This window comes from Canis lupus, chromosome 1 (genome assembly GCF_048164855.1).
Source record: "Canis lupus baileyi chromosome 1, mCanLup2.hap1, whole genome shotgun sequence".
NCBI lineage: Eukaryota > Metazoa > Chordata > Mammalia > Carnivora > Canidae > Canis > Canis lupus.
The window spans coordinates 82,933,300-82,946,564 of NC_132838.1; the positions used below are offsets into that span (position 1 = coordinate 82,933,300).

Sequence of the window (13,265 nt, forward strand, 5' to 3'; positions counted from 1 at the left end):
ACGCCTAAAGACTTCAACTCATCCTATGAACCCTCACACTCTGAGAAGTCATTAGGTGAAAAAAGATTTCCATGAATTTTAATAGAAAAAAATTACGATATGGTCTATCTCAATCCAAGCAAGATATCCAAGTGATTTCTGCAAATAGAAAAATATAACCTTGATAGCAAGTCTAAAGAACTAATAGAGGATAAATTGAAAGTAAATAAGTAGATACTATAAATGTAATTTAAATTAGTAAAAATTTATTTTAGTCACTGAGTGAGGAAGAAAAGCCTTCAGAGTAGGTGGTAGAAGAGGTAAGTGGGGGTGGGGGTCATAGTCTGGGATGTGTACACTTTTTAAAAAAATACTTTCACATTTTTTCAACCTTTGTGTTTTGTGGTTATCTTACACTCAACATGCACTTAAAAATAAAATCATAGCACTGAAAAACACAGGTAGAACTAAAGAAAGACTAAACTCAAGATTGCCTTGAAACATTTGGCAATACTCTACATGAGCAAGGGGACTAGAGGATGCTGTCCCCTCACCCTTCCTGCCTGGCTCACTCACAGGAAGCAAAATGTCAGGGTTCCATGTGAATAAGGTAGACAAAGATGTTAACTGACCAGAAACCATTGTGTCAAGTGAATTGGTGAGTGTGTCCTTGCCTGAAACCATAATGTCAAAAGAGCAGTTCTTAGAGAGTGTATAGTTATTGTGTTGTTTTAGGTGCAAACTTGTGACACACACAAAAAAAGAGTGGGGGGAGATGTGCAAAAGGTGCTGAAACTTTTCAGCTCCATGTGCTAAAAAGTTATTCACAGGACAGTGGTTACAGAAGGCAAGTCTGTTTTTGATTCTGCTGTCTAAGAAGAAAGCTCTCTGGGAGCACCCTGAGTGGCTCAGTCAGTTAAGCACCTGAATCTTGGTTTCAGCTCAGGTCATGATCACAGGGTCCTGGGATTGAGCCCCAGCATGGGCTCCTTGCTTAGCGGGGAGTCTGCTGGGGATTCTCCACTCTCCCTTTGCCCAATTACCTGCTCACATTCTCTCTTTCTCTAAATAAAATCTTAAAAAGAAGGAGAAGGAGAAGAAGAGAAAGGAGGAGAAGGAGAAGAAGAAAGCTCTCTCTGCTGTATGGCCAGCAGCAGCACCTGAACATTCCAGAAGAACGCTAGTATGTTCTGCTTTTGAAAGACTTCAGCCTCACAGAACCCCTGTGATCCTCACCAGTATTATTACAGCTACTGTTTATTTAGAATCTAATACTTATGAAGCGAAGTAAAGAGTGTTTATCCTCCAATATGCAGAGCAAGAAACTGAGTATCAGGAAAGGAAGTCATACAAGAAGAGTGGCTATAGGCATCATCGTCTGAGCAACCAGAATTAGAAGATGAAATCTTTAAATAATGGTCTCTTCAATTGTGTGACTAAAATACTTGTCCTTATGCTTCTTGACATTACACACACTGCTTCAGCAGCAGGAAAACAACAGAACAGAACAGAACATATATTTAGTAAGAATAACTGAAATAGAAAGCTACCATGAAGGTGCATTGTTAGTAAAATCCACCTGTCAGCCAGATGTGAATGACAATGGCAGTTAGCACATTTTATACTGTTTTTTCTGGACCAAATTGGCAGTTAGGGATTTTGCTCACCGATTCTGGGAGATTCACTCTAAAACACAAAACCAGAGGCACCTGGCTGGCTCAGTCAGAAGACCATGTGACTCTTGATCTCAGGGTGGTGAGTTCAAGCCCCAAGCTGGGTGTAGAGATTACTAAAAAAAAAAAAAAAAAAAAAGAATTTCAAATAACAACAACTAGAAGAATACAAAACCAGTATTTGATAGGATAGAAATTCAAACACAGCTCTCTTCCGCACTAAATGGCATTCCATTGCAATAGGCAGCCTCTTGCCTCCTCCACACAACCCCCACCCAGAGCCCCATTTCTCCCTTTGTAGTGGTGCTGGGGCTCTAGCACCTTTTCCTTCTCTGCCACATTTTTTCTTCCACTTCATCTTCATGTTTTGCTCCAGAGAGAAAGCTCAGCCACTTCCCAGATCGCTCCACACTCTGCTCCATGGAATTCTAAAGAGAAGATTGTAAAATTACCTCTTTGAGTACCAAAGTCTTGGACGGGAACTAGACATCATGATCCTTTCCCTTCCCCCAGGCCTATCATCGACGACACAAATTGTACTGTCTCTTTCAATCACAAAGATTACTGATATTACTGTTATTACTGATATTACCTCCGACTACCTCATCTGGATGTGAATTTGCACTGTGTGATTTCCCTTCTCCTCCCACCCTCTAATTCTCAGCAGGTTGAAAGGCTTGCTGACCACCTGCATGTGTACCACCAGAAAGAGGAAATCCCCACGTTCACTCTATTCAAAAGTTTGTGACATCTCCTGGAGGAAACTCTAGGCTTGAGCCTGGGTTTCTCTATCCTTCTATTGACTCCCACCAACTTGTCTCCCTGGGATGCCACATTTATCATTTCCCTGGAAAAGAAGACTCAGTTTGCAAAATATAAGACTTTCTAGGAGGAAATACCTGGAAGTAGCCCCAGACAAAAGTCAAAAGCCAGAGTCGACAGATGTCGGTCGGCTGCTGTGCATGGGCCTCTGCAGCCTCACCTACAGCAAGAAGAGCCAACACAAGCCTCGAGAAGCTAACATGCTAGAAAGACAGCCATTCCTCCCCTGTGAGGATGCTATGGGACATGGTGGGAAGAGAGTAAGAGAATAGACTCACATTTTAATCCTGGCTCTTTTACTTTGACTAATATATTTTTTCATCTATTCATTCATTCAGTAAACGTTTATCGAGGACTTACTACATCTCAAGCCTGGTTCTGAATTCTGAAGATATAATGAGGAACAACAAAACATCTTCATCCTCAAGAAGGCTAACATGAAGAGTATATTAGATGTGTATTGTCGGTCAATTTATTTAAGCTCTAATATATTCTTTTTTTTTTTTTTTTTTATGATAGTCACAGAGAGAGAGAGAGAGAGGCAGAGACACAGGCAGAAGGAGAAGCAGGCTCCATGCACCGGGAACCCGATGTGGGATTCGATCCCGGGTCTCCAGGATCGCGCCCTGGGCCAAAGGCAGGCGCTAAACCGCTGCGCCACCCAGGGATCCCTAAGCTCTAATATATTTAAAGGAAAAATAGTACCAGACTGACACGGAAAGTTTAAATTAAATAACGTAAAATGCTTTTTGGCGGGGGTGCCTGGGTGGTGCAGTCAGTTGAGTAACTGACTCTTGGTTTCAGCTCAGGTTGTGATCTCAGGGCCATGGGATTGAGCCCTGTGTCTGGCCCTGTGCTCAATGCACAGTCTGCTTGAGATTTTTTCTCCCTCTCCCTCTGCCCCTCCCCCAATGCTCATTCTTTCACTTTCTCTCTCTCTCTCTCTTAAAATAAATACATCAATCTTTAATAAATAAATAAAATGTTGTTTGGTGCCTAGGACATGGTAAGCAGGGAATAAATTGTAGCCATTATTACTATGTATCATCCCTCCCCCATCTCCCTAGTTCCCTAATTCTCCTTCAGTTAAGCCAAAAACCCCTAAAAATGTCATTAGCTATGACAAGCAGTGGTATTCCAGACTTGGTGTTTGTGATCCTGTGATTTTAAAGGCATGGATGGGCACTTACTGGACCTCGGGTGGAAGAAGTCTCTAATGCCAGGGCTCAAGGTACACCAAGGCCATACTTGACACCTCCAACCAGTGTAGAAAAGCAACATTGAAGAGGAGGAGGTTTTTTAAATTGGACAGAAAACACTGCAAAATCTAACCAGGAAAATGCAGAGTTGTTTGGAAGTCACAAGCATGTGGGATGAATCTAGAAGAGAGACATTATACACTTCTGTCGTATTCTCATGCTGCATTTTATGACATTTGTCTTTTCAAGGCAAATTTTTTAGATTTATCATAAAATCCAGCAAATGCTTGGCTAACAGCTGTGTCCATCAAAGATGGAATTTCCCAGTTTCTACTAAGTTGCGGCATGACCTTAAGTTTAAGTAAATGTTTATGTGTAAGTTTCCAAGAGTTAGCTGGCATAGAGATTAATCTGGAAGGAGAAAAAGGGGATTTTTATTCTAGGCTATAAAATGGATCCTGGAGTGGGTTGTTTTGTTTTGGGTTTCCATACCTGCCCCCTCTCTACTTTAAACATTCTTTGGTACAGATGTGAAACAAACATGTCTTTATATCTGCCAATTGAGTAATCTGATCTTCAGCCAAAAATATAACTGGCTCCTAATAACCAGGTATGATGCAAAGAATGTACCTCAAAGGTTATTCTACATGTATTCAAGTAAATGGGGTAGTTGTGCGAGTCCCACGAATTTTCCAGTAAAGAAAACAACCAAAGCAAAAAAAGAAGCTTTTGTTGTTGAAACCTCTGACCAAACTAGAAACAGACCAATTTGATATTGTGTTTATCTGGGGAACTGCTAGTCTAATTCAGTCTCTTCCTGTCCTGTGAGGAGCTGTGAACACTCAGGACATCCTTGTACTAAAAGGAACATGGGGCAGATATGTATGACTCTCTCCATGTGTCAGAGGATCACACAACCTCACAGGTTTTGATTTAAGAAATCTGACTCTTTGATTTAAGAAATTTGACCTCCAAGTTTAGTTGTAAACTTGCTTAAATGCAAATTCTAAGGCTTGTGAAACGTCTTCATTTCCTGACATTTAGAAATGATCCCCATACCAAAATTAGGAATTGTAAGTTGACTGAAATTAAGTCTGTTCATTGCTATGGAGGCTTAAGATATTGATTTAACAAGGCAAGTACCCAGAAACAGTATTTAGCAACAAAATTCCTTCCTTATCTTGAAAGGTTTTGATTCTGAGAATCTACATAACTACTTTCATAGACCTTTGGCTGACAGCTCACACAACCATTAGCTGGGACCTCATAGAATACGTTTACAGTTTGAAGTAACGTCACTGTGGTGATATTGCATGGATGGGTACAAACATTCTATTTTGTCAGGTTACTTACCTGTTGATGTCTATCCGAAATATAAAAGTAATTTCTTTTTTTTCTAAGTCTGGCAGTTATTTTCAGGGATTACTGTTGCTGTTCTTGCTGCCTATCTCCAAAAGAGAGCCAATAATTTTTCTCTTGTATTTTAGTTCTGCTAATTGAACAAAAATAGAAGATTTATGTTTGTATGAATATCTGTGATCCTTTGACTTGGGCAAAATGGCATGTTTTCATCAACTGGAGTCTGAAAATAGGGAAATACAGAGAATTCACCATGAAAGAAAAAATATATATCAAGAGATGTAACAATTTTTTCTGCTTAGGTATTCAATATCTACTCATCTCTTCTTCCTAACAGACCTATATTCTGCTCTGGCCCCTAGCCATCAGAGGGTAGCTCTATCCCCAGCTCAGAATGAAAGCTGAGACTACAAACTTTCTCTCCTGTAACTCAGAGAAAGGAAAGGAACATGGCAACTTAGTACACACACGTGCATACTATATACTTTTTATAGAAAACTGAAAAGATGCTTTAAAAAACAATATTCACCTTTATGATCTGCATTATACTTTGATATGTTTCTTCTATTCTATTTCTTTTTTTTAATGATGATCCTGACCACCAAATTTGATTTCCCAACCCACTAGTAGGTCATGAGGCAAGTTTTAAAAACTGTCCACCCTACTCCTCTTGGCAATGGCCTGCTTCCAGTTTAGTGACTCATTCAAGTTCAGGAGACATGAGAGAAGTCTGCCAGATATTTTTCTTGAAAAATTTCTTCTCTTTTAGATTTAAAAGGGTGCATTATACTGAGTTTATGGATTGGAAGAAATTTTGGAACCAAAGAGAAATTTTATTTCAAAATATTTCTCTGACATATACTTAATGTCAGACTCTATGAGATATAGTAACAAATCAGGACTGTCCTTGTTGAGCTTACAGCCAGTTAAGCTGGATAAACATTGAACAGGTGTTTCCAAATGTGACTGTGTTAGAAACAAGAGGAAAGACATATCATAACAGAGCTTCTTTACTGTAACCCTGTTGTTCTCACTTGGGGGGCACAGTTTTGCTCCTCAGGGGACAGTTAGTAAAGTCTGGAAACATTTTTTGTTGTCACAACTGGAGGGGGTTCCTACTGGCATCTAGAGTATGGAAGCCAGGGAAGCTGCTAAAGCATCCTACAATGCTCCTCATGGAGTCCCCCACAGGGCCTTTCACAACAAAGGATTGTCCAACACCAAATGCCCTCAATGTGAAGACTGAGAAATGTGCCTGGTTTGTGTAATTTTCTACCTAGAAATTCAAATTATTGAAGATTTTCATTTTCAATTGTTTATATTCCGTGTTGTTCAAATTATTTATGAATGAATATAGAGTACTTAGAACAGTTAGACAGTTTTTTTAACATTAGAACTAATTTAGCTTCTTAAAAGTATGTTACTTGTCCCTCAGAAAAATCTATTATGAAAGTTTATAAACAATCTTAGTGTAATCACTACTCAGTTAAAAGAAAATCACTAGAAATATAACTGGTAATTCTTAGCTGAATAAGGAATTCTTTTTAGCCAAAATTTCTTTCTCTTCTTTTTACCCCTGTAATGTTCCCCTGCAGTACTGAGTGTATATCTATTACACATCAAAATAAGGATGGCTGCAATAAGAAGTATATATTTTTAAGATTTACTGATGGAAAATGAATTGCCATTATCAAGAACAGAAATATAGTTGTTTGATTCATATGCAGTCCATGAACCTGAAGGGCTGGGGTGGCAGGTGTGGCAGGGCAAGTATGGTGGTCTTACTCTCGTCTCTTTGTGATCTCTTTGTTAGTGTCTGATACCTACTCATCCTTCACCCCAGTCCAGATGGCCACCTCATGTGAGACCTACAGAATGAGGTCAGTGATGGAGAAAGTCTCAGTGAGAAAGACCATCTGTCTCACCTACTATATGACAATTGATAGTTGTTTTAGTTATTTATTAGGCTGCATATAGTGACCCCAAATCACTGCAGCCACATCAATATCATGTTGGACCACAGAGAGTAAGTAAGTGGTTAAAATGAGACAATAGAAGGGGTGCCTAGGTGGCTCATCAGTTAAGAATCTGACTTGATTTCAGCTCAGGTCATGATCTCAGATTTGGGCTCCAGACTGAGCGTGGAGCCTGCTTAATATTCTTTCTCTCACCCTCTGCCCCCCACCTCCCATGCACGTGCACTATACCTCTCTTAAAAAAAATGAGACAACAGGAGCCAGCTCAAAGGGGTTATCACTGGCCAAATGTGGGATGACTTGAGCATAAAAATCCCATGAGTTCATAATGATATATTATTTTAAAACATGAGTGGTAGAGGGCAAGGAGAAAGCTCTTCTGTGCAGAAAAATGTAAATGAATAGATACAAATGATACTACTGAATTAGAAAATAACCATTTTGGTGGCACATATGTGGCTCAGTCAGTTAAGCATCTGCCTTTGGCTTAGGTCATGATCTCAGGGTCCTGGGATTGAGCCCTGCATCAGGATCCCCACTCAGCAAGGAGTCTGCTTCTCCCTCTCCCTCTGCCCCTCTCCCCCAACCCCTAGCCAACTCCCTGCTTGTACTTTCTGCTCTGTCTCGTGAATAAATAAGTAAAGTCTTTTTAAAAATCCATTTTGCAATATCTGATTCAGGCAATAATTATCAATAAATATTAAAACTTTTGAGTTTCTTCTTTGGAGAAATTGGATATTTAGAATATCACACATAAAATTACTTGTTAATTACAAAGGCTAAAATATCTTTACAAAGAGGAAATATGGCAAGCATTACCAAATTGGATATTAGAAATCTGACAGTTCAAATTGACACTATGGGCTTCATGACATAAGAAACTGAGATGGACACAAAATAACCTAGGTGGATGTTGCAGAATAAAGGATTTGTCTGGTCTTTGTCCCTGGTTGCTGGCATAGAGCTCCTGAAACCTTTGACCTTTCCTGAGTGATAGAAGTATCTTTGATCTTCAAGAACCCCTTGGGTAGTACCTGAGTTTACCCTAACAACGTGACTCATGATGGGCTCCTGTATAGCTTCAGGATGGGAGGCTGATTACCAGAATGACCAACCACATGATGTAGAGGGTCAAGACCTTGAGCCAGCCCATTTTCTGGGGCAGGCAAGAGGGCTGGAGACTGAGTTCAATTATGTGACCAACAACTCAACCAGGCATGTCTACGTAATGAAACTCCAATCAAAAATCTTGACACTGAAACTCAGTGACTTTTCCTGGTTACTGGAAATCACTGTTGAATATCAACACATTGATATTCTAGGGCAGGGCACAGAAGCCCTGCATTCAAGATCAGAACCTCACCCTATATGTTTCCTCATTTACCTGTTTCCACGTTGTATCCTCTATAATAACAAGTATAGTGAAGGGGAGCAGAATTTGCCATCCCAAACTATGCCCCTTTGGCATAAGGATTACATTGAGCTGGTTACTTTCTTAAAAACACAGACTTAGGAGAATCTCTGAAAACAAGTAGCAGTTACCATTTTGTAAGAGACACTTACATGTATAAGTGAAATCTCTGTTTGTAAGGGCAGCTCTCTCTTTCTGTACCAGAAGGGAAGGATGACTAAATCTCTAGAAACTCTTATCAATGGAGAAAGCAAACACTTAGCTTTTCATAACAACCTTACCCTTGTTTACTGTGCTTTGCTTATCAAAGGTTATTACCTTTGATAACTGGTCCCCCCACCTCCTACAGTTTCTTTTGTTCTTAACTGGAGATAATATTTAAGATGTGGCTTGGGTCATTTGGGGGAATCACTTAGTTCTGGGTCTCTCTTATGTATACAGGAGGTACACATGTGTTATTAAACTTCTGTAATTTTTCTTCCTGTTAACCTTTTATTATGTGTGTGTGGGAGGAGGGGAGGGTCTTGGCCAAGAATCTAGAAAGGTAGAAGGAAAATTATTTTTTCCTCCCTACAATAGCACTTTTTCTGAGTTCTGTGATTCATTCCAGTGAATTATTGAACTTAAGGGGGTCTTACGAATCCTTGAATTTGCAGCTAATTGGGCAAAGTGTGGGTGGCCTGAGGACCCCCTGAATTTACAGCTGACATTTGAAGTGAAGGCAGTTTTGTTGGGGAGCATACCCTCTACTTGTGGGGTCTGCACTAACTCCTGGTGGTTAGTATCTGCAACTTAAGCTCAAATGCTTCAGCAAAACCAGAGTGGTCTATAGAGTGGGAGAGAGTGAGAAATGGAAGGAAATGTGAACAAGCAGAGAAACTAGGTGAATGGCTGTTCAGTGCCCTGTTCTTTTGGAATTTTTTTTTTTTTAGATTTTATTTATTTACTCAGAGAGAGAGAGAGAGAGAGAGAGAGAGAGAGAGGCAGAAACACAGGCAGAGGGAGAAGCAGGCTCCATACAGGGAACCTGACGTGGGACTTGATTCCAGGACTCCAGGATCATGCCCTGGGCTGAAGGCAGGCACTAAACCGCTGAGCCACCCAGGGATCCCATGGAATTTTTTTTTTTTTAAGATTTTATTTATTCATGAGACACAGGCAGAGGGAGAAGCAGGCTCCCTGCAGGGAGCCCAATGTGGGACTCCATCCCAGGACCATCCTCAGCTGAAGGTAGATGCTCAACAACTGAGCCACTCAGGTGTCCCTCTTTTGGAATTTCTAAAAAAAGAAAAAAAAAGTTGGGGGAAAATGAGGGCATCAAGTAGAATACCTCAAAATGTCTCCTGTGACAAAAGGTTATGTCAAGCATTATACTGTGGATGTACTTCATGCCGCTGAAGCATACACTTAAAATTGGTTAAAACGGTCAATTCTATGCCTGGTGTATTTGACCATGATGAAAAGAAAAACACTTTGTCACGATATCTGCCTCAGATTTTGTCCCTTCCATGCAGCAGGGCCAGCGAGGGTGCAGGCCATCCGGTGCAAAAGTCCTGTCTGACTGACACAGCAGGACCAGGAAATGCAGCAGCAGGCGGGGCAGGCAGGGCCTCCTCAACATCATGCCATTGAATAAGGCAGCTGACCAGTGGGGTGGGAGCTCTGCTTGGTAGATGATTCCAGCGGTGCAGGCCACGTCAGGCCCAGCGTCTGTCTCCTCAATGGCCTAGTGTGCGGACACCCACCCCTTCTTCCTTCTTCGGTCCCTACTCCGCAGGCACCTGGCGGGGGGGGGGGGGGGGGGGGGGGCGGGTAGTTTGCTGGTGAGGCTTCTAACGCCTCAGGGAGCCCAGGTCTGGGATGTTTTCATTTTGTCCTAATGGGAAATAAACATATAACATATGTGGGACATAAAAATGTGGGCACAGCTCCAGATGTAGCCCGCTGCTGGCTGGGCAGCCCCTGGGGCAGCCTGCCAGGTTCAAATGCAGAGATGCTTTTTTTGCAAAGGTTAGGCTCAGCAGGCTGGGTCGGGGCTTCTGTTCGCCAACCTGCAGAACCAACGAGGAAGTAGGAATGGGGCAAAAAAAAAAAAAAAAAAAGATTGTCACCAAAGATTGCTCTGTCTTTCCTTCCTTGCTTAGAGCTCTTTAGTTGTCCAGGTGGCATGTTTTTTTCTTTCTAGCACATGTCACATCAACAATTGGACAATTTCAGGAAAAGTAGCACAGTTTTTACACATTTATTTTTACTCCTACATTTATCAATCTAAGATATCCTTCCTCCCCTTTCTTTCTCTTCCTCTCTCTCTTTCTTTCTTGTTAAAATGTGTATAACATGTTTTAAAGTGTTTTTAAACCACTTCTAAGCATATGATTCAGTGACATTGAGTATCCTTTCCCTTTTAATTTAAACTACATTTTAGAATTATCATTACAAAAAGTAATTCACGCAATTGATAAAGAAATAAGGCAAACACTATGGAAGGGCAGGAAATAAAAAAAAGAAAGCTTCTTACATTACCCTCCCACAAAATGCTATTAACATTTTTTTGGTGAACCTGCCCAAAACATGTTAATGGACCATCAGTTTTTAGTTTTAAAGATTTTATTTATTTATTCATTAGACACACAGAGAGAAAGGCAGAGACACAGGCAGAGCGAGAGGCAGGCTCCCTGCAGGAAGCCCCATGTGGGACTCGATCCCAGGACTGGGTCACGATCTGAGCCAAAGGCAGATGCTCAAACACTGAGCCATCCAGGTGCCCCTGGACCATCAGCTTTTAGCAATATAAACATATTCTCTTGTTCCTCATGGGTAAGAAGGCTCAGGCCTTGGAAGCATAATGGTTGCTTTTCCTTCCTGGAGACACGGGTGAGTTTTCCTTACTTACCTGCAAACAGGTATGCCCACAAGCAGACACACACACACACACACACACACACAAACACGTACGTGCATTCATTTTCATAACTGACCATGTATATACATTTTATATTTAAAAAATAAAAGAATAATATTCATATTGCTCCATACCTTGATTTTTTTTTCACTTAATAATGTCTGCCTCACAATCACCCAAACTCACAGATACATTTTGCTTATTCTCTCCTTTACACTTTGGTTAAATACTCTTCTTTTTTTTTTTTTAAGATTTTATTTATTTATTTATTAGAGAGAGATTGAGAGAGAGAGAGAGAGAGAATGACTAGGGAGCAGGGTAGAGGGATGAGAATCTGAAGCAGGCTCCAGACCAAGCCCAATGTAGGGCTTGATCTCATAACCCTGAGATCATGACCTGAGCTGAAACCAAGAGTCAGATGCTTAACTAAATAAGTCACCCAGGCGCCTTGGTGAAATACTTTTCACTGTCTACAAATGTCTCACCATTTCTTTCCTCTTATGTTCTGTATTCACCAAACATTTACCATTTCTGCCTCAGAATTTAGTACCTAATTATAGAGGAACAATGAGAGCTCAGGGGAAGAGAGGGCAAGCTCCTTAGTCAGCCATTCATAGGTTTTGGTCTCAGCTCCACCACTAACTAGCTGTATGCAGGTTCCAGGGAAGTCCCATTGGACATTTTCCTCAATTTTTCTGGACCTCTTCTCTCATATGAAAGTTTGAACTTTTTAGTAAAAAGAATAATGATATTACTTTATTGAAATTATGCATGTGTGTGAGATGCTTGTATTGGTCAAGATTCTCCAGAGAACAGATTAATAGGATATATACATGGAAAGAGACAGAGAGAGAGAGAGAGATTTTAAGGAATTGGCTCGGACACCTGAGGAGTCTGGGAAGTCTAAACTTTACAGGGTAGGCCAGCAGGCTGGAGATCCCGGAAAGAGTTGTAATTTAAACCCAAAGACAGTCTGCTGACAGAATTCTCTCTTTTTCTGGAGAGATCAGCCTTTTTATTGTAAGGCCTTCAACTGATTGGATAAGGCCCACTCACATTGCGGAAGGTAATATGCTTCACTCAAAGTCTATTGATTTAAATTTAATCTCATTAAAAAATACTTTCACAGAAACATCTAGAATAATGTTTGATCAAGTATCTGGGTACCGTGGCCTCACCAAGTTGACCTATAAAATTAAGCATCATGGGAGTTTTTTAATTTAAATATTCTGAAAAGCCACAAGGAAGAATTTTTATCTTCTTCCATCCCAAATCTGAACAGCTAAGGACAAGAAATCTCAATATTTAGTAACCACTATCCTCAAAACTTCTATAGGCTAGCTCAGTGAATATAGAGAGAGAAACATAGCTAGAATATGAAAAGCAAATACTACAAATGTTATTTTTCAGAGGAAGTTTATAATTTAATATTTCTTTAAAAGGGAAAAAAAGGAACCAAAGTGCAACTTCAAATAAACATATCTTGGGTGTCTGCCTTCGGCTCAAGGCGTGATTCCGGGATGCCTGGATCAAGTCCCACATCGGGCTCCTGCATGGAGCTTGCTTCTCCCTCTGCCTGTGTCTCTGCCTCTTCACTGTGTCTGTCATGAGTAAATGAATAAAATATTAAAAAAAAAAAAAACTACTTTAAAAGAAAAAACAAAAAAACGTATCTTTACAGTAAAGTGTGCTTGTTTCCAGAAGATCCTTCCGAGGATCAGTAAAAATATGATGTAGAGCCATTAAGAAGTGGGAGTCAGCATGTTTTTTTTTTCTTTTCTTGTTTCAATTTTATTTATTTATGTTAAAGATTTTAGTTTTAAGTAATCTCTACACCCAACATGGGGCTCAAGCCCACAACCCTCAGATCAAGAGTCTTGTGCTTCACTGATGGAGCTAGTCAGGTGCCCCCTTGTTTCAATTTTAGACAGAACCAACTTCCTA

At 40.4% G+C, this 13,265-nt stretch overlaps 1 protein-coding gene and 1 long non-coding RNA gene across 2 annotated transcripts in view; both read right to left on the minus strand.

Annotated features, from left to right (window-relative positions):
* The window catches only part of LOC140639426 (uncharacterized), a 49,612-nt gene extending 44,376 nt beyond the window's left edge, over nucleotides 1–5,236 (minus strand). The window contains exons 1-3 of the long non-coding RNA XR_012036151.1: nucleotides 5,027–5,236; nucleotides 1,974–2,080; nucleotides 1,647–1,768 (exon numbers count right to left, since the gene is read on the minus strand). This is a non-coding gene — a long non-coding RNA (uncharacterized lncRNA). The remainder of the gene's footprint in view (nucleotides 1–1,646; nucleotides 1,769–1,973; nucleotides 2,081–5,026) is intronic.
* Nucleotides 5,237–12,720: 7,484 nt separating this feature from the next.
* GCNT1 (glucosaminyl (N-acetyl) transferase 1) overlaps nucleotides 12,721–13,265 on the minus strand; it is a 57,482-nt gene continuing 56,937 nt past the window's right edge. Inside the window, exon 4 of the transcript XR_012036148.1 lies at nucleotides 12,721–12,922. The gene's annotated coding sequence lies outside the window, so the exon portion shown is untranslated. The remainder of the gene's footprint in view (nucleotides 12,923–13,265) is intronic.